Source organism: Hemicordylus capensis, chromosome 4, assembly GCF_027244095.1.
Source record: "Hemicordylus capensis ecotype Gifberg chromosome 4, rHemCap1.1.pri, whole genome shotgun sequence".
Classification (NCBI taxonomy): Eukaryota; Metazoa; Chordata; class Lepidosauria; order Squamata; family Cordylidae; genus Hemicordylus; species Hemicordylus capensis.
In genome coordinates, this window is record NC_069660.1 from 36,898,639 (window position 1) to 36,920,564 (window position 21,926).

Sequence of the window (21,926 nt, forward strand, 5' to 3'; positions counted from 1 at the left end):
CACCATGCCTTACCACCCAACCCACTTTGGTGTCCCTAGGAGCTGCCCATGGGGAATTATGGGGTGTTTCATCTTCCCCCATTTTTCCCTGTGGCTGAAATGCGTAAAGTTTCAAGCTGATTCATCAAAACCACCATTTTGACCACTGTTTGGTCAAAATGTTTCATGAGATGTTTCATCGAAATGATGAGATGTTTTAACCAGCTATGTTTTGTTTTGAGCTCAAAACAAGAACACAGAATCCATTTTTTGTGCACTTCCCTAAGAAGCTATGCGAGAAGCAGCAGGCCTTAACACACAACTGCCCTTTATTGTTCCAACATGAAAGACAAAACTCAGCAGCAGCTCCACCCCCAGCTACTGCTCACAAAACTATGAGAGCTCTTAACCTTCTCCTGTGCAAAGCATCTATGGGGAGAAGGTGCGAAACTGCTACCAAGCTGCACTATCGAGTACTCTTTCCAATCCTGGCCAATAAAGTAGGAATTCTCAATTTGTGTGCACCCCCTTTTGATGTTTGTGTCCACTAATTCTCTCCAACCAATGAGGCAACCCCAACTGCAGCCCTTTTATCAGTTGTTTTCATACTGAGCATCCAAGTAGTTAACATCAAGAATGCCGAGGACATTAACAAACTTGTTCTTTTGTGAAACTGATCACTTCATGGACTGCTTGCTCTGCCTCAACAGAAGACTGCTGCTGCATTTTTGAGAGCAGAGAGGCGAGTGTAGGGTTGCCATATTCTGGTTTTCCTAATCGGGGTGCCTAATTTGCATATTTTTTATTGATTTATTTATTTATCTATGTATCTAGTTTATACCCCGCCCAAACTTACGTCTCTGGGTGGCCAAATTATGTAAATTGGCTTGAAAATAATTTGAGCAGAATAGTGACTGCACGTTTTGCTCCATAACTCCGCTTCTACAAGGGCTAGAGTTTATCTTTTTTTTTTTTTTTTTTAAGTGAAAGCTGAAATCTGGGTGAATCTGGGTGGGCTAAGCAATCTGGGTGAGATGCTTAAAATCCAGGTGAAACCTGGGATTCTGGGGGGCATGGCAACTCTAGGTGAGTGTTCTTGCATATACAGCCACACGAGTCACCCCAGTTTGTACTTACACTAGCCATGGGAAATTAACTTCTGAAGCCACCAGAACTTGTTGTGGATATTAACAATATACTGACTGATGCCCCGTAGCTGACAGATCACACCTATTCCGATTCAGTCATGAACTCTTCTTATATGGGATATGTAAAAATCATAAGCAGCCATGTTGTTCCACAGAAGCCAAGGGCGAGGTAATACCTCTACTGGGACCGACACACACAGCCAACACCAAGTGGTGAGCAGGCTTTCAAGTTCTCCAGAACTCTTTATCAGGCTGGATGTTAATCAAAACAAAAAGGGGTAGGGGGAGACAAAGTAGGGCATGATGGAAGAGCCCCAGAGTCTGCAATTTCTAGCCAATTTCATATACTGTCCATTATGTGTTGTGCAAAATAAAGTATGCAACAAAATAAGCAGAAGCCTCAATCTACTGCCTACAACAAGACAGATTAAAACGGCTTTGATCCCACACATATCTGAAGCAGGCAGAAGATCTAAGGGAAGGGAAATATGCAATACTCCTTCTGGCTCCCAGTGCCAGTGCATGAACCAGTGCATTCTTCACAAGGCTTTTTTTTTTTTTAAATCGAGAACCAGGTATGTATTCCTTTCTTCACAGAGAACAGCAAACACAAACGTCATTCTAATTCTCTGCCTTTCTCCCTGCTGTAAGCAACTTTCTTACGAACCAAGATGGTAGCATAAAGGAAACTGGCACAGCAGAAAGGTAAGTTGCTTACACGCAGAACCAAATCAGGCATTTCCTTAATGACTGCAAACCATAACCCCTGCTTAGTAAAGTATAAGGTGTACAGTTAAAATAGCCACATCATACTGAAATATGGCATCGTGCAGGAAGATAAATGCCCATTCACACAAAGTGTTCAACACTCATACGAGTGTGGTGTGTACACAAGTATTCACATGTTATGCTGTACACAGGTACAGAAGTACACTGGACCATAACTGCTTTTACATTTGCGTGCTCAGGACTACTTTTGTACATGTAAGCCATTGTACAAGGATGTGCAGAACAAATTCAATTGCAAACCAGACTGCTGCAAACCAAGCCGGTTTGATCACAAAGTGCTCCAAGCTGGTTCGTCGAACAGGCCAATCCAGCCAATCGGTTCGATCAAACTGTCTCACTTACCCACGGTTCGGTCCAAATTCGGACCAAACCACGCCTTTGACAAGGCAAGTAATAATCAGTCCTGTAATGCAGTATTAGTATAAGATTATGAAGATTGAAAGGAAACATTAGTTTCTGTTTCTATTTTATTCATTTTTCTCTTTTTAAAGGAAGAACCTACTATTAAACCACATATGTTCTTCACAAAATTTCACACTGCACAAGACAGGCCTAGCTGCATGTGCACAGAGAAGGGGAATATGGAGAAATTGGGTCTCTTCTGTTTCCATTTCCACCCATGTTCTGCCTTAGGGCATTTTGACGATGTCCATGTCCAGAAGCGTATCTAGGGAAAATAGCGCCCAGGACAAGTACTGAAATTGCACCCCCACCCCCCAAGAAAATCTGACACCCATATTTCTGATAGCTTTACCATAATATCAGCTCAAAAATACAAGTCAAGCTCGTTAATTAACAAATCTTTTAATTAACAAATTATGGCACTACCTGAAAATTATAACTGCACCTTCCTTGCTTGTCACTTCTCTCTCAGCCTAACCTACTTCACAGGGTTGTTGTGAGGAGAAACTTAAGTATGTAGTACAAGGAGCTCTGGGCTCTTTGGAGGAAGAGTGGGATATAAATGTTAAAATAAAATAAAATAATAATAAAAAGAAATACATTTTCTCTGAGTGTTAGAAGTCCAGCACAGAGGAGGTGAAACACTGAAGCCTAAAGGGGACATTAAAGCATAGCCTATCTTTATTCTCACCAGTATTGATAACAATAGTATCAATTTTCCTTATGCGTAAAAATTTAGGCAAAATCCCTAGCATTGCTTGATTAGAATTAGCCCTCAGGCAAGGTGAGAATTATGGGTGCCTGATACTAGAACATCAGACTTTCAGTACTATCTCCATTTAGTTAATCTCTGAAAGCACAGAGAACATGTAGTGTAGAATACTAGGCTACTAGCAGATAAGCAATTAGAAGTGTCAGTATGATAAAAAGTGTGTTGAAGAGGAAATCAGATATGCTTCCTTTATAGCTATACATTGACACTTTTCTATGTAACACAGAAGATGAAGCCAGAACACAACTAGCACATGCCACTTTTTCTGCACTACCAATTCCCAGTTCACATTTACTGTCTTTTAAACTCTCTGCTCACCCTTACAGCTGACCTAGGGCTGCAACTCCTCAGAGCGGTGTATCTTCCAAACTGCTAAATTACAGAAGTAAGCAACCCAGCACAAGCAAATTTGTAATCTGGAGAGTGGTACACATTCATGGCTAGAACGCTGTAAAATGTAGATCAGCTGGACTGCCCGACAGAGACGTCCGGCTAGCTGACTTCTGAGCGGGGGGGTGGGGGGGACACACGACGTGTCGCCGGATTGTAACACGCCAAAATAGCAGGAACCGAGAAGGGGGGGGGAGCGGCAGCTGGAAGAATAAACGGAGGAAGGCTGGACTACTCTACTATCTTCTTAGTTTAGTCTCTTTCCGAGTAACACACCATTCACCCCCTCAAAAAGAACCAACAACAAAACACACCACCACTCTCTCTGGCTGAGATGTCTGGAATCATGCTTGGAAGGGGCCAAAGCTCAGAAGAGGCTACTAGCGGGTAGCGTGGCAGCTAAGGCTTGTTCCTAACCCAACGGCAGGCAGGCAGGCCTCTCTGCTGTGGGCCATTTTCTACGGCAACGTGTATGAGTACGCGCTCACGCAACTCAAGCCAGAGATTGAGGAGCAAGTGGAGGGGAGGGGTGCCGCCCGGCAGGCAGGCGGGAAAGAAGTGAACAAGGGCTCCTCCTCCACTTAGGGGGAAAGCTGAAGGAAAGCGCCAGCCTGCCCTGCTGCACTGCAATCCTTCCTGCTCATCAGAAAAGCCCCGCAGGGAGGGCTTGCTTCCCCTGCGCCTCCCACTGAGCCAGAGATTGGGGAGCTGGGGAGGAGGGCCAGGCGGGAGGGAAAGTAGCGAGCAAGGGCTCCTCACTCCGGCCTGGGGAAAGTGGAAAGAAAGCGCCAGCCTGCAGTGCCAGCTCAGAAGAGCCCCACAGGGAGGGCTTGTTTGCTGCCTCACCTGCAGCCTCGTTACTGCATTTATTTATTTCAAAGTGGGGTGTTTTTTTTACACTTAAACAGCCGCAAAAGCCTCTCTGAGCAGCAGAGCAGCTAATGGTTAACAATCCATTGGCGAGCAGATATGCTCAGCCAGCCAGTAGCTGCAGCGTCCCCAGACAAAGACCAAGCAAACCCTGGAGGTCCCACCCTGCCTGCAACCAATGTGCACACACAGAAAGTTTCCCAATCCACCCCACACACTGACCCTCCAAGGAGGACTTTACACTGGCTTGGGGGAGCGGGAGAGAAGAGGAAGGAAGATCATCCAGAGAACCAGGCAGCAGGAGGGCGCGCGGGCGACACACACAGAGCTTGTGTGTTAGCTTGTTTATTTTTACTTACTTTGGAAATGGGAAGGGATCAATTAAGAATGCAGCCAACAAAATAAAAATGGGTCGAAGTGACGAACGATTAGGCAGCAGCAAACACAGCAGCAGCACACGAGGATTAGCGAACAGCACGAGATTCCCAAATGCCCAGCAGCAGCTGCACTATCTCTCTTCTGCAACCCATGTGGACGCAGGCACATGCACTGACTGAATCGGCGTGGGGGGGTGGGGGGCGCTGCACGTATTCTCTGCCAGCGTGCCAATGGGAGTGCTCAGTGCCCACCTGTCCCCACCTGCCCGGACTGGATCAGAGATTCTCGCAACTCGTGTTGTGTGAGTAGAGTGCGCTGTGCCTGCGCGAGTGGGGAGACAGAGGATGGTGACGGTGAGCAGCGGTGGGGGGCTTCCCAGCGCAGTGCCGGCGCCCCCGCTGGGTGATCAGATAATTTTTTAAAAAAAAAATTGTGCATAGTGGAGGGGAATTCTGCGCCCCCTTCAACAGTGGCACCTAGGGCACGTGCCCTGGCTGCCCTAGCCTGGAGACGCCCCTGCCCATTACAAACAATGAGATTTCACAGGAAGTGATACAATCAAATCGAGGTGGGTGCCATCTACGCCTAAATGAAGACGAATGCCATGTCATTAGATTTTTGGGCCTCAGTCTGCCAGTTAGTTATGGCATTTGTATCCTACTCTTCCTCCAAGAAGCTCCAGCTTTTATCTTCAGAACAATGCTTTGGGATAAGTTAAGCAAAGAGTAAGAGAGGACAAAACTATCTGAAAATCAACTGAATGGGGATTCTCCCTCAGAAGAGGGTTGCATCTGTGGATTGCTTACGACCTCCTGCTCCGAGACAGGGCCAATCAGAGACTTCTCCTCTCACAGGAGGGCGGGGTAATCCCCTTAGTCTCCAGTTCTTGCCCTGTCTCGCTCCGGGCAGGGTCCGCTAAAACATTGCTCCACTGTTCTTCCTTTGGAATTAACCCCTTCGATACGCACCGGGAAGGAAGGGAACCAAGCGGGCAGCCTCGTAACCTACCGCGACTCCCAGCGCGCCTGCACATGGTGGCAGTCACTGCGCGGGGAGAGGGAGGCTTCTCCCTTCCTCTCCGAATATTCTGTGGCATACACCGTGTGCCATGCTGAGTGGGCCGCGGTGACCTCTCCCGCACCCGTGACTCGGGCTGGCAAAGGCCGCTAAGCGCAACAAGGAAAAGGGCTCCAAGAAAAAGGAGACCGGGTCACAGGCAGGCTCCAAGACTTCCTCTTGAGGAGGCACGGAGCCAAAGAATGAGGCCATGGCTGCAGCAGCAACGGCTCTTCAGGAGGGTGAGTCTGCTCAGCGGGGTTTGAAAGCGGGCGCTCCTCCCCCCTCCGACAAGCGCTTCTGCTCATCAGCTCTCCCTTCCTCCGCTGCCACCGATCAAGGCGTTGAGGCCACCTCCACCGATGAGGAGGAGATTCCGCCCGCCTTTGCAGCTCTCCTCCACCGGGTGGTGGCAGAGGAGTTTAAGGAGCTCCCCTGGCTGCCCCTTCCCCTGGTTGCTCCTGGCCTTCCCGCCCCCTCCGAGGCGGCCACACATTTTGGAGGAGGAACCAAGCACGTCCGGCACGGCAGCGGTGGCCATTTTGGCTACAGCCTGCGCCCCTCATGGCGCCCCTGCTGCTTCCGCCCCCCCCCCACCTGGTCGAACGCCAGTAGCACTTAGCAATAGCAATAGCACTTACATTTATATACCGCTTTATAGCCGGAGCTCTCTAAGCGGTTTACAATGATTTAGCATATTGCCCCCAACATTCTGGGTACTCATTTTACCGACCTCGGAAGGATGGAAGGCTGAGTCAACCTTCAACCAAGTAGCACAACAGGGCTCCTCTGGTTCTCTCCCCTTGCCGCCCCATCGCCTCCGCACCGACCGCTGAGCTTCCCCGGCTCTCCCCCTGCCGCGCACTTCACACAACAATGGGCTCTGAGCTTCTCCCTCGGCCCATCCAGCCTCAGTCCGACTGTTCTGAGGCATCTGACTCGGAGCGTGAGGAAGGGGAGCTTTCCAGGGACGATGAGGAGCCCCCTTTATCCCAGCAGCCCTAATGCCACCTCTTCTCTCAGGCAGACTTCCCTGTGTTACTGCATAAGGTGCGGAAGGAGCCGAGGCTGGAACAGCAGCCCCTACCCAGTGCTAACAAGCATGAAGGGGACCCTGCAATACTTCCCTCACTGCAAACGCAGGAGATGGCCGTGCCCTGCCCACAGCTCTTTTTGAATATATTTCAAAAGGAGTGGGACAAGCCCACTGAGAGCAAGGGCCCCCCCTCGGCAGTACGGCGCCAGTACACATCCACTAAAGCCCTCATGGAAAAGCTGCAGGTGCCACTGGAAGATGCAGAAGTGGCCGCCCTCGTAACGGGAACGGTACTCCCCAAGGATGGGGACGAGACACTGAAAAACATAGACGATAAGAAGTGTGATGCTGCCTTACGCAGGTCACATGAGGCAACCGCCTTATCCATTAGGGCTTCCACAGCCAACTCCATGTTTGCTAGAGCAGCAGTCTTGTGGGTAAGGGAACTTCTCCCCTTGGTTCCTCCAGAATCAACTGCCCTTAGGCAGTGTCTCAACAAACTGGGCAAAGCGGCAGCGTTCATGGCCAATTCTTCTCTCGACGCAGCACAACTGTCTACCAGGGCCCTGGTATCTGATATCAAATGCCAGTTATGGCTTAAGAACTAGAAAGCAGACCAGAAGTCCCGGTCAAACCTAGCCAACTCAGCCTTCAAATGGGGTAAGTTGTTCGGGGAGGTCCTCGACCCCATTTTGGATGAATCTAAAGACAAGAAGAAGGCTATGCCTCCGGGGACCCAGGAGCCACAGCGCCGCACCTTTACCTCCTTCTTTTCTAATTCCAAAGACTACAGGTCATCCTTTCACTCGCGCCAGAGCAGACAGGACAGGTTCTGTGGGCCCAGGGCCCAGCTCTCCTTTAGGTACCACCAGAATCGCCGTACCCAGCAGCACACGCACTCAGCCAAGCCCACCTTCAAGCGCAACCCCACCCAATGACTACCATCCACAGCTCCAGGTATCCCAGATGGGGGGTGGCCACTGCCAGCAGCTGGTCGCACAGGGGCAGTGGGCCAACGATGAAAGAAGCAATTCCATCAACTGGCTGGAGCTCCGGGCAATCCTGAACTCCCTCAGGGAATTCTCCTCACTAGTCCAGGACCGCTACGTGCTGGTACGAACAGACAGTGCCACTGCAAAGGCGCACATCAACCGCCAGGGATGGACTAGGTCCAGACCCCTGATGCAGGAGGCCACCAAACTTATGAGATGGGCAGAAGCAAACCTACTGTCCCTCGAGATGGACCACATCAGCAGGACCCAGAACACTGTAGCAGACTGGATCAGCCGGTCCCAGATAGACCAGGCCGAGTGGTCCTTGGAACCTCACGCCTTCCAGAGAATTGTTCTAAGGTTCGGGACCCCAAAGATAGACCTATTCGCCTCTCTGGAAAATGCCAAGCTGCTCCGTTTCCTATCAAGATCCAGGTCCCCGAGGGTGGAGGGGATGGATGCTCTGACCCAACCCTGGCCCACAGGCCTCCTTTACGCCTTCCCCCCATAGCCATAATCTCACAAACAGTGTGAAGGATCCGCCTACTTCAGGCAGAGGTCATCCTGGTGGCCCCACACTGGCCCCGCCACCCTTGGTTTTCAGACCTAGTGGCATTATCCAGCGAACCGCCTCCACTGCTCAGAAGCCATCCCCATCTGCTCAGGCAGGGCCCCGTGTACCACCCGCAACCGGGCTGGCTCAGCCTCTCCGCCTGGAGATTGAGCAGAGGGCCCTAAGTGAATGCGGGTACTCTCAGGCAGTCCAGGACACCATACTCGCTTCTCGCTGCCCTTCCACTGTCAGGGTCTACCAATCGACCTGGAAGACCTTCTCCAAGTGGTGCACCACACAAGGGGTTGGCTCACTGTCCGCATCGGTACCCCAGGTCCTGTGGTTCCTGCAGAAGGGTCTGGAAGAAGGGCTTCGCCCTAACACCCGACGTAGGCAAGTGTTTGCCATCTCTTCCATCCTTCAGGTCCAGGAGGCCCCCTCCCTGTCTGCACACCCACACGTCCAGAGGTTCCTTAAAGGAGCCGCACTGCTCAGGCCTCCCACGGTGCACAGGTTCCCAACATGGGACTTGAGCCTCGTCCTCAGGGCCCTCATGAAACCACCCTTCAAGCCCTTGAGGGCAGCTCCCTTGAGGATCTTGTCCCTTAAGGTCCTGTTCCTCGTCACCATCACCTCAGCCAGGTGAGTCTTTGACTTGGGGGAGCTTTCCGCGCGTAAGGAACTGTACCTTGTCTTCCCTGACTACGTCCTACTACGCACGGACCCCTCCTATATGCCCAAGGTGAACTCCGTGTTCCACAGGGCTCAGGAACTAATGTTGCCTTGCTTTTGCCCACACCTGTCCTCACCCAGAGAGAAGGAGTGGCACTCCTTGGATGTTCGCAGGGCGGTACAGGTATACCTTCGCCGTACCAAGCCTCTCAGAAGGTCAGACTTCCTTTTTGTCTCATTCAGGGACTGCTCCCTGGGCAAGAAGGTATCCACGGCCACACTTTCCTGCTGGATCTGCTCCTGCATTCAGATGGCATACGAGGCATCAGGCACGCCAACACCAGCAGAAATCACAGCACATTCCACTAGGAGTGCCGCCGCTACTGCTGCCTTCTCCACCCTGGATCCTCTGGTTGATATTTGCAGGGCTGCCACTTGGGCCTCCATATCCACTTTCGTGAGGCACTATAAGATCCATGATTGGACGTCGGCTGATGCCGCCTTCGGCAGGCAGGTCTTACAGCAGGTGGTGCCTTCGTGAGCCTAGACCAGAGGTTCCACCCAGTGAGGGAGGAGCTTTAGCAGGTCCCATGATCCACAGATACAACCCTCTTCTGAGGGAGAATGAAACCGTCCCCACCCTGTCCTCTGGCCTGCCTTCACGCTCACCCATAAGGTACAGGACGGCAAACCGTTGGGCTCAGGATGGCAAACCGATGGGCTCAGTGCAAGCTGGATGCCTATTGCATGAGTTGTCTGTAACCTGTTCATGTGTCTTTCTTTCGGAGCGAGTAGCAGCTGTCTACGAACTGGAGACTAAGGGGATCGCCCCGCCCTCCTGTGGGAGGAGAAGTCTCTGATTGGCCCTGTCTCAGAGCAGGAGGTCGTAAGCCATCCCATGGTCCACGGATACAACCCATACTTCTGAGGAGAATGACCTTTCAGGTAAGCGCCAATGCTTCATTTGAAGCTAGGTAGACATTTACTTCCCACAGAGGTACGTCACAGCAAAGTAGTCATCATGATTAAACGAAAAAGAGAATCTATAGCAAACAAGGAGAACTGACTAGGGATTAATTCTCAAGGGCATCAGCCTGGCAGCAGTACCATCCCTCCCCACGCCCCCAGCACATCAGCCACTAATACAAATCAGGGTCATGCCACTTCCATTTTTCATTAAAGGAGCCCATTTGAAAGGAAACTCTAGACGACTTACACCTCCCCCTCCACCTCTCTAGATTACATCTTTTTCAACTGGCCGGCACTTATCTGCCTGCAGCACTGAGAAGCAACGCCACAGACATGATTTATAGTGGTACACGTCATTTAGCATTGCACATTTGGACTTTCATGCCCACCAATTTTTGTTTCATGAGACATTTCTAACACCCTGTATGCTGTGGTCATTCATTTTGCGAATCAGTCCAGCAGTAATTTAAAAGGAACCAAGGGTATTCATTCAGTTGGTTCAACACAGAAAGCAGCATTATACCGAGTCAAACCATTGGTCCTCTTAGCTCAGTACTGTCTACACTGACTGGAAGCAGCTCCCTAAGGTTTCAGGCAGGTGTCTTTCCCAGCCCTACTTCAAGGTGCCAGGAACTGAACCTGGAACTTCGTGCAGGAAACGCTCTACCACTGAGCTATGGCTCCATCCCCACTCAAGACATACTAAATAATTACAGAAGGAGTTCAAAACTACCCAGAGACCTACGTTTGGGGTGTATGTTAAATAAAATAAATAGAAACAAGCATCACAAGTGCATTACTGCTGAAGGGGCTGGGGCAGGAAACTGGGGTTATGCCTTCTGGCTGCACTCTGTATTGTGGTTACATTTCCTTGGACCAGCTGTGAAGTATGTAACAATACTAATATGCATTGGGATTCTGGAATAAACTTCAAGCATTGACTATAACTTCAGCATGGGAGCTTATCGTTATGCACCTCAATGTGTGCATGTGCACACACAGGCTCTAAAGACAGGCTCTTCATATCAGTGTTAATGTATGCCTTTGGAGACATAATGCAGAAACCCACTCAGTTCAGAGGAACTTCCTCCCAAGTAAGTGTGCATAGGATTATTGCCTGAAATTCAAGAAATTTGGGAATGAGACCAGTATTTGAACAGTTGGAAGTCACAAAACAATTGTTAAGGCACATGCTCCCAACAAGATGTCAATCAAAGACCAAGAAGAAACAAGTAGGGGTAGTGATTTACCTGCAACAGGTACCAAGTACAGGAATGTCCTTTACCTGGGACAGGTAAGGACTGGCCTAAGTAAACAAGGGCAACTGTAGTGCATAATGGTGCAATTACGGCCAAATCTGATGAAACATGGCAAAATTCATATCAGCATGGTACACTATTTTTTGGCCGTTTTCCAGTCCTATTTTGAGAAATTGGTAAGCCCATCCTCTTGTTCAGAAAGTGGAATCACCCAAATGCAGCTGCCATGTCATCAACTTGACTTCAATTTTAAAAGAGGTCATATCCCAAGTTCCTGCCACCTGACCAACTACCATCAATGATTCCCATTGGTGTCATGTAGCACCAGCCATGACATGATAGCTGGATTAGTGTGTTGTATCATACGATCAAGATAGTTGGGCTTTTTTATTTTAGACACACCCCACTGACTGTTCATTCTCCATAATGAACCATGACACTTAACAGTATATATGACATCCAGCCAGTATATATGACATCGGAACCAGCGTGGTGTAGTGGCTAGAGTGCTGGACTAGGACCGGGGAGACTCAAGTTCAAATCCCCATTCAGCCATGATACTAGCTGGGTGACTCTGGGCCAGTCACTTCTCTCTCAGCCTAACCTACTTCACAGGGTTGTTGTGAGGAGAAACCTAAGTATGTAGTACTTAGGCTCCTTGGAGGAAGAGCAGGATGTAAAATATTAAAAAAAATCCAAGACTACAATCGTCAGAGAAAGCACACCACTGTCAAGCAACAATGCAGCTCACTGTTTGTGAACAGAGAACTTGTGACTTCCTGATAACAGTTACACTAGCTTGGGAAAAGCTATAGAATCGCAGAATCTTACGAGTTGGAAGAGATCTTCTAGTCCCAGGGGAGACATTAGGGGGTGGTCTATGGGGCACAGGCCCCCAATGAATTGCTGAGTCCCAAATCTCATCAGTCACCTCCCTCTTCCATGACCTCTTCCAAGAAGGAAGAGCAGCAATGGAGGCACCTTGCACAGAGCATGGGTGAGAGCTCCTAACCTCACCTTGCTCTCTGCTGCTTCCATCTTCATGCATCCTGTATTATATTAGAAAAGAAATTTAACACACACAGTTCTTGCGGGGTCTATTATTGATTTAATCAAAAGGGGTGGGCTTAAGCCCCAGATCTTTTTAAGTACCTACCAACACTCCTGTCTAATCCAATACTCAGTGCTGGAATCTGCTATGTATCCCAGACAGATGGCCATCTAGCCTGAACAAGCCCCCAACAACTTCATAAGACAGCAAATTCCACTGTAGAAAATTTCTCACAGTTAAGAAAATCTTCCTAAATCTGCTTTCCTGTAGTTTCAATCCATTGTTCTAGTCCTACCTTCAGAAACAGGATGTTACTCCTTTGGATATGCTCCAACAGTTGTACATTTATTGCACATCAGCACACACATATAAACACGCACATGCACACACAAAGCTACTTCTTACCAGTGCTCCCTCTAAGGTGTGTGCACATGTGCATGCTGACAAGTTTGATGTTTGCTCAGTTAATTTTAGATCCCACTCAGGTTGGATCAGGAAGGCCCCACTCTGAATGCACGTGCATACACACACTGCCTTTATACTGCCGCCCAGAACAATACTCATTCTGCACAGAGATGAAAATAAGTTAGAGAACACAGTGCTTCTTACCCAACAAGACTGGGGCTGTTCCACATGATCTGCCTCCCTAGAAAGAAACCCACCTCTCCTGAGCAGTTTGAAAGAGCTGATCTTGTCTCTCAACATTTCACAAATCTCTGTTGAACCTACAAAAAGCCAAACTACCCCAGAAGGGCCATGTGTCTTCTTCTTAAGAAAAGGAGGTGACACAAGAGGGGAGAATGCCAGATGTCTGGCTTTTCCAGCATGTGTGTGTTAAGGATAAAACTATTTTCTAGCCAACAGGCCTTGCCGGGCTCTGGAAGCTTCAATGCCTCTGTCAGCTCCATCCTGCACTAAGCGAAGGTCACGAGGCCATCCCCTTACAGAAAGCTGCTGAGCCGAGTATCCTCTGTTCTGTTTAACTGGCAGTCCAAGCCCAGAGCACACACAAACTCCTCTTTCTATCATCCAGTTGTATATACAACCCAATACGCTTGGGGTGTCTTTAGCAAGCATCTTGGCATAATTCACACTATGTTTACGAACACACACAGGTTGCTAAACTGTTGCACAGAGACACTCTGTGTCATAAGCAAAAGCACAGCAGGCAAGTCATAGGCTTCTTGTCACCCACACATCTCCAGACTAGGCAAAACTTCCCCTGCTTTGCATGGTCAAAAGCCCAGAGTTGTCTGCTCAGATAGGATGCATGGATGGTCCAAGGTACTGCAGTGCCCAGAAATGCTGCCTTGCCCCACAACCCTGGTAGAGGCTAGCCCCATTTCAAAACTGTCCCTCGCAAATTTGAGAAGGGGGGCAAGGAAAGGGGAAGGTTGCTAGCAGCCTCCTCTTCTCTCCTGATGCTCCTTACAAGGAGTGTGAGGAACGGATTAGTCCTGCATACAAATATCTGTATTGTATAACATAGTCTTATTTTGTATGCAGATGATGTGCTATGTTCTATTGACAAGCCTGAGCTTTCCATCTCTATTCTACTAGTTCCAAAGTCAGGTTATTTATCTAGTTATTGCATAGATTGGGATAAATTGGATTTGATACCATTAGGTTCCTACGATACTGTCAATATTTATGCATTCTGGGGCTTAAGGTAGCGCTCATATTCTCTAGTACATTTTTGGTATGATAATCCCAAGGAAGCCTTCTCAATTAGTTAATTTAATTTTCCAAGGTTTTTGACACAAATGAGAATGGATTTGGAATGAATCAGTGGTCCAGGATTCCTTGTAGTGTTTGGGGTAAAATCAACATGGTCAAGATGAATGTAACACCAAGGCTTGTATACATTATAAAAAGTCTTCCCACTCTTATATATTTTCTTATATTTTAGGCATGTGTATAAATTAATTAATGAGTTCTTATGGTGAGGGGGCCCACCTAGATTTTCTCTTCATAAATTGCGGTTACCTATTTGTCTATCATATTTGTACACTACCCCAAACTTCTGTCTCTGCGTGGTTTACAGCAACAAAACAAATTAACACATAAATTAAAGCCTTAAAACAATTTAAAACTATTAGCAAAGCTGGATTTAACTTCCCACACTTTCAAGTGTATCATTGGACATGTATCTTACCCTCAGTTCTGCGGTAGAATAATGTCTCAAGTTTCTTTTTCCACCATGGGTGCAGTTGGAAAGCTACTATTTGGCCCCACTGAAATCATGGTAACTATTAGGATCATTATATGTCCGTAGTTCTGTGCTACTACCTGGCTCCAAGTTGTGAGTCATATGGAGAATTCTGGGTATTAGGCATGGTCTGACTTTTTTTTTTTGGCACACACAAAGCTCACATTATGGGGAAATCCCTGATTTAAAACAGCCCATAAGTCATTTTGCAGGGTGGGAGGGTGGGATTGGACCTTTTAAGATGTGATCACATTAGATCAGGCTTGCCCAATTTAGGCCTCCCCAGATGTTTTTGGACTACAACTCCCATAATCCCCAGCCACAGCAGCCAATAGCCAGGGATTATTAGGCCAACATCTGCAGGGGGGCCCAAGTTAGATCAACTCATTTCCTCCGATACGATTTTTAAATCTTTTGAGACTTTGAAAGCAGAATTTAATTTAGCTCAGTATGCTAATTGGCAGCTTATTCCACTTAAACATTTGCAAATGTTACTTTTCAGTCCTGATGCAGTTGCTACTTCTGACAGCCCATCTTTGTCATCGTATTTGGAGCCTTTATCAGAGCCACCAAAACCATCAACTTTTCTTTATCAAAAACTTGAAAAATGTAGATAAGATTGATATTGATTAAATTTGAGACCTTCTAGTAGAACAACTAGAATTCTAGTTGTTGGAGGTTTAATTTGGCTATGTGAACAGTTACACACATGGTCTGGTCCTGTCTCACCATTGTTACATTTTGATGTGAAGTTCATAAATATGACTTTACAGATATTGTCAGTTAGAAATGTTCATATTCTTTGGAGCTATATTCCTAGTCTATGGAATTTCTTTATATATTAACCATTATAGGCTCTAAGCCAGGGGAGTTGCCAAAAGGATTATTATGCAACACTGGAAGGACAAATCTATTCTGGATTTACAATTTTGGATAATTGACATGTGTTCCCTGTATTTGAATTGGTCTCATTCCGGCAAAGTGGTAGAGAAGACAAGTTTTCAGAATTTTGGTCTAATTTGTGCTTTGAAGAAGTTATCCTGAGAAGGTTGTGTTTGGCGGGGGAGGGATCTTACAACCCTGCTGATGCCCCAATAATCTGTTTCCTGAGGTGATGACCCGACTCTGGCAAAGGGTTGCCCCCTGAGAAGATGGTAACTATAGCTATGTCTCTGTAGACTTAACGTACTGTAGGAACCATCCAAGGACCATCGTCAAGAACATGGGAGCAAAACGGAACATGAGCCAAGGGGTAAACAAGTTACCAAAGGGATGGAGAAAGGAGATGTCAAGCACCTTATTTATTTTTCAGATTTGTAGACCACCCTAAGCTTGCATCTCTGGGCAGTTTACAACAACAACAACAACCACAACCAGATTTAAGGTGAAGACCCTTCTGTCTCCTTCCAGGATTTTCTTCTCTGTCTCCCAAGTCATGAATTAGAGCGCCAACTCGTATGAGCAAGGATACCAACATATGAAGTTACTTTTTCAGACCACCCTTGGTTGATTTCCCTTTCCAGCCCTAGATGCCAGGGATTGAACTTGGGACCATCTTACAGCAGACAGTGCTCAGATGTAGTTATCCACTGCAAACCAAGGCAAAGCCTGCTTAGCAAGGGAGGGGACAACTCATGCTTTATACCTCAAGACCGGCTCTCCACCCCAATGCTCTAAATATGGAAGTGATGCATTCAGCAAGAACGATGCAGAGACAGGTGGGAGGCACAGCTTCTGTTGACACAGCTAGTAGGAGGCAGAATAGCAGGTCTGTAGATCCACAGTAGTTTATCAAGCTTGCTCACCAGGGCATCATCACCTGCCTGAATGACGCAGCCATGAAGTAGGCAGAAGTGACTATAGCTTTCTATCAACTAGATCTAAAAAAAGGGGAGGAATGTTTCCAGCAGGCCAAAGCTGTGAGGTCACTGTATTAAATTAATAAAATAGCAGTTTCAGAGCCACAGAGCCATGTGGTGGTAGGACTTTAGAACCCTTCCCAGCTCAGCTGCAAGAGTCAGAGGGGAGCAATCTTTAACAGGCAGGAGCAGCAGGTGGCCTATCCGTGGAAAATTGCTAGGAAAAATATGCCTCTCCCACACATGCACACTGAAAGCAATGCCTATTTACACATTCTCAGAGAAGTCTGGCAAAAGACACCATTAATCCCAATTCCTGTTCAGGTATTTTGTTGTCAGTTCCTGACCCACCGAGGGTGGCCACAACGGCAGGATTCTAGCAGAAATACTCGTATTTACCCAAGTAGGAGACGAGTCTGAATTTAAGACCCCCTTAAAAATTCTATTCTATACCTACAAAGATTAGAATCGTTCTGACAATGGGTTTCCCCGTGACATTCTATGGATGCGAAAGCTGGACTTGGAAGAAGCAAGATAGGAAAAAGTATTGATGCTTCTGAACTTTGGTGCTGGAGAAGACTTTTGAGGATACCATGGACAGTCAGGAAAACAAACAAATGGATCATAGAACCAATCAATCCAGAATTTTCACTCAAGGCACAAATGACCAGGCTCAAACTATCATACTTCGGACACATTGTGCATAAACCCAGCAGGGCCACATCTTTACTTTTTGCCTCTCTCCGACCTCGCTACGCCCCTGAGCAAGATGTAGGTCTTAAAATCATGGCGTTATCTGTAAGCAGGCTATAACGCTAGGTTGCTCAATAGCACAGCGGTCGTGCCTTCTCAAGGCAGGCAAATGCCTGTGCTTAGCTGAAGCCAGCATTAATATTGCATCAGGGAACACAAGATGCTGCAGTGAGGCAAGGCAGAAGGGCTGTTGCCAGGAGGGGTCAGGAGACAGACAATCTCACCAGGCTTCGATATCAAACAGCAACTGAGTTCTTCCCACAGACATGATGTGCAGCCAAGACTAATTAAGGAGAAAGGCTTGGGTGGAGCAGAATGCTCAAATTCAGGCAGGAAATATATATATTTAAGAACAAGAGTTGGAGAAGGATAAAAAGCATTAAGTGAAAGGACAGAACACAGAGGACCGACAACTTGCACAGGAAGTCTTGAACATAATAATGGAGGCAAGTCATAACAAAAGGTATCCAAGGTGTGTCTTGTCAATAGTCATGACTAGTTATGTTGTCTAATATTTAAATATTTCTGTTTTGCCTTTTGGCCCCCAAAGCAACTTACAAGACATCAGTCTGCACACATGGAAATACCTAGCACAGAGGTTCCCATCCTGGGTTCCTCCAGATGTTGCTGGACAACAACTCTCATCATCCCCATCTACAATTTATTGTGGCTGGGGATGCTGTGAGTAGGTAGTTCAGCAACATCTGGAGGAACCCAGGATGGGAACCACAGCCCTAGCAGAAAAACTCCTTAGCTAATTGTTTACTAGGCTTGTGTGAGCCTTCAGCCAAAGTTGAAGAGTCTGCACCATCCCCCTGGCACCAAGTGGAGGTGAACATGCCCACAACGTAATGCTGTGTTTTGCCCAGCATCAGTGGGGTTTCTTTAAGGAAGCTGCCATATACTGAGTCAGACCATTGGTCTATCTAGCTCAATATTGTCTTCACAGACTGGCAGGGGCTTCTCCAAGGTTGCAGGCAGGAATCTCTCTCAGCCCTACCTTGGAGATGCAGCCAGGGAGGGAACTTGGAACCTTCTGCTCTTTCCAGAGCGGCTCCATCCCCGAGGGGAATCTCTTACAGTGCTCACACTTCTAGTCTCCCATTCATATGCAACCAGGGTGGACCCTGCTTAGCTAAGGGGACAAGTCATGCTTGCTACCACAAGACCAGCTCTCCTCTCATTCCATGTGCACAGAATGCAGGGAAGTGTAGCCCTTCCCAGCACTTTCCCCACGGTGCTCTGAAGCGAGGGCCCTCCCAGCACTGAGAAAAACACAGTACTGTGCAGGAGGAAAAGCAGCTACACTCTGCAGGAACTTTTTAACACCCGGCTTTCAGTTCACATTCAGTTCGAATGTAGGTGTGCGGTCACGTATCGGCCAAATTTACCCCAAAGTGCCTGCAAGCTATCAGGGAACACGTACAATTCGTGTTATACAAACTGCGCTTTGGTGTGTAGCCCAATTTATATCTGGGCTTTAAAGAAAAATCAACTTTTTGCATCAGGTTTTTTGGAGCAACTTCAAATGCAGTAAAGCCTCGCAGAAAACCCACAGTAGAGCCTATTGTCTGGGAAAGCTCCAGGTGAGAACACAGAGCTTCTTATACATAAGGACCAGAAGGCTGGTTGGCCCCAACAGTACTATGCCCATTTCAGTGCCTGACTTGTTCATTGATAACAAGCACTTTCCTGCTCTCCGAGTCTCTTACCAACCACTGCAGAGGTTTACACCATAATCCTAAGCATTGTTTACTCAGAAATAAGTCACCAAGTTCAAATATATATACGGAGCCAGAGTGGTGTAGAGGTTAGAGTGCTGGACTAGGACCGGGGAGACCTGAGTTCAAATCCCCATTCAGCCATGAGACTTGCTGGGTGACTCTGGGCCAGTCACTTCTATCTCAGCCTAATCCTACTTCACAGGGTTGTTGTGAGGAGAGACTCAAGTATGTAGTACACCGCTCTGGGCTCCTTGGAGGAAGAGCGGGATATAAATGTAAAAAATAAAATAAATAAATAAATAAATAAATAAATAAATAAGAACATAAGAATTGCAGAGGCAGCAGAGCTACCATTGGATCAAGCGGGACAAATGTCCCTGGGCCTGCTGAGGGAGAGGGAGCCGCTGGCTGGGAAGCAGCTTGTTCTTTGTTCTCCCCCACCTCCAAAACTTACTGACAGGCTATTGGCTCCTGATTGGAGAACTCCTCTGGGTTTCAAACTAAGGGAGATGCATCCTCTCCAGGAGGGTGCATGTGTGAATGTATCTGTATTCATAGGGAATGTGCAATGTTATTTGAGAGGGGCAAGAGAAAGGGTTTGCCAGAAGGTTATGTTTTTTTACCATGTCCTTACAGTTCTTCTACAACAAAGATATGGGGAAAGGAAAGTCATGTGGGGGGCATCTACACTTTTTTGCCCCAGGGTCCAGTCCAACTTTGCTATGCCCTTGAAGAAGAGCCTTGCTGGATCAGGCCCAAGTCCAATCTATCCAGCATCGTGTTTCCTGCAGAGGCCCACCAAACACATCTAAGAAACCTCAAAGCAGGAGAGAAAGGCATGCCCCCCCCTTCAACTGGTATTTAGAGGTGTCTTGCCTCTGAACCTGGAGACAGCCTATAGCCAACAAGACCCATAGCCACCAATAGATGTATCGTCCATGCATTTGTCTAAGCCCCTTTTAAAGCCATCTAAACTGGTGGCCATCACCACATCCTGTGGCAGAGAATTCCCAAGGTTAATTATGTGCTGCGTGAAAAAGTAGCTCCTTCTATTGGTCTTAGATCCTGATAATTGGACTCAGTCCCTCATTGGCATAGTTAAGATCCATATCTGGGTTTGGGTGGCACCACCCACACTATTAAATTGTGATAATTTAGTACTGAACCAGAGATGTTAAGAGATAGCACTTGCAAAGAAAACAGCCAAGGTGAGCATGGTTTTTAAATAAAACTAGCATTCAGACTCAGCAAGCCACATAGCTAGTTTGAACCAGCAAGAATCTACACAGAGATTGGCACGGCCCCCACGTAATTCAGTACAAAAGACACAAGAATCAGGTGCACTGAAACTAACATCCAAGAAGAGCCCTAATTCTGGAAGCCCTTTTTCATATTCAAATTATTTCACATACAAAAACACCTTCAATGAAGCCAATGTTTTAGATTTTCTTCCTTCTCCCACCGCCTTTTCAGGAGTGGTAAAATATGTGCCTAAAAGGAATACAATAGTTTCAAAAACACTAGCCATAAACCTCACCTGTACATGCTCTAGAGCAGGGCTGCTCAACTTGGGCCCTCCTGCAGCTGTTGGCCTACAACTCCCATCATCCCTAACAATTGCCCACAGTGGCTGGGGATGATAGCAGTTGAAGTCCAAATACTGCTGGAGAGCTGAAGCTAGGCAGTCATGCTTTATAGAGGCTACTTTCTATCTAAACCTCTTATCCTGCTTCTATTCAAACAGTTTGCAGGTACGATACACAGAGGGCTATACTTTAACCATCAACAGCTACCAGAACTGGCTCCAGTTTTCAGAGGACTCTTGGTAAACTGCCTACCATGGGCTTCCTCCTACCTGGGCTCCCCTGCAGTCTATGATGGCGCTTACCTTGGAGGATGGGATGGGAGAGAGGCAGCAACAACAGAACAACTCTGTCACCGCTGCCCAAAGGCTATGAGCACAGAGGTGATGTGGGAGATTGGCAGTGGACCCTTCTGAGCTACCCAAGCCCTTGGAAGCTGTCCAGCCATACAGACCCCTGACAACTACCCAGAGCAAGGCTTCCCATCACCTTGGAACCAGCACCAGAACTCGTCTCAGAGGCTGAAGGATGGGACTAAGAAAGCCACTTTCATCTTGGAAAGGAGAGATGGTCTTGTGGTAGCAAGCATGGCTTGTCTCCCTAGCTAAGCAGGGTCTACCCTGGTTGTATTTGAATGGGAGACAACAGGTGAGCACTGTAAGATATTCCCCTCAAGGGATGGCGCTGCTCTGGGAAGAACAGAAGGTTTCAAGTTTCCTCTCTGGCCTTTCCAAGATAGGGCCGAGAGAGATTCCTGCCTGCAACCTTGGAGAAGCCCCTGCCAGTCTGTGTGGACGATACTGAGCTAGATAGACCAGTGGTCTGACTCAGTATACAGCAGCTTCCTATGTTGGTAAGGGAGAAGATTGTGCTCATTTAGTACTCGTTTGCATAGACTAATGGGCAATAACTGAAGGTGAAACTTACATAAGTAACTGCACACACCTGTCAATAAACAGCAAGTCATGTAATCTTTTCCCTTATAGAATATACACAACTGCTCATTTGTGACACAGAAGGGTCATTCACACAATCAAAAACTGTATTCTATCCGGGTTTTCGGCTGTGTGTTCTCCCAGTTTTCGGCTGTGTGGAAGCAAGGTAGGAGGAAATGCTACCCAGGCTTTCCTCCTACCTTGCTTCCACACAGCCGAAAACTGGGAGAACACACAGCTCCCAAACCTGGGTAGAATGCAATTTTTGATTGTGTGAATAACATCAGAATGTAAATCCCCAACAAGGTTTAAGCCTTACATGGTAGCTCCAGACCACCCATATATGGAGCACAGGAAGCTGCCTTATTCCAAATCAGACCATTGGTCCATTATGGTCTACACAGACTGTCAGCAGTTTCTCCAAAGCTGAAGGCAGGACTCTCTCTCAACCCTATCTTGGAGATGCCAGAGAGGAAACTTGGAGCCTCTGTTGCTCTTCCCAGAGCAGCCTCATTCCTAAAGGAAATATCTTACAGTGCTCACACAT

The 21,926-nt window shown here is 47.5% G+C and overlaps 1 protein-coding gene across 7 annotated transcripts in view; it reads right to left on the reverse strand.

Moving 5' to 3' along the window:
* Nucleotides 1–21,926, reverse strand: part of LPIN3 (lipin 3) — an 89,956-nt gene that overhangs the window by 46,690 nt on the left and 21,340 nt on the right. The window lies entirely within an intron of this gene.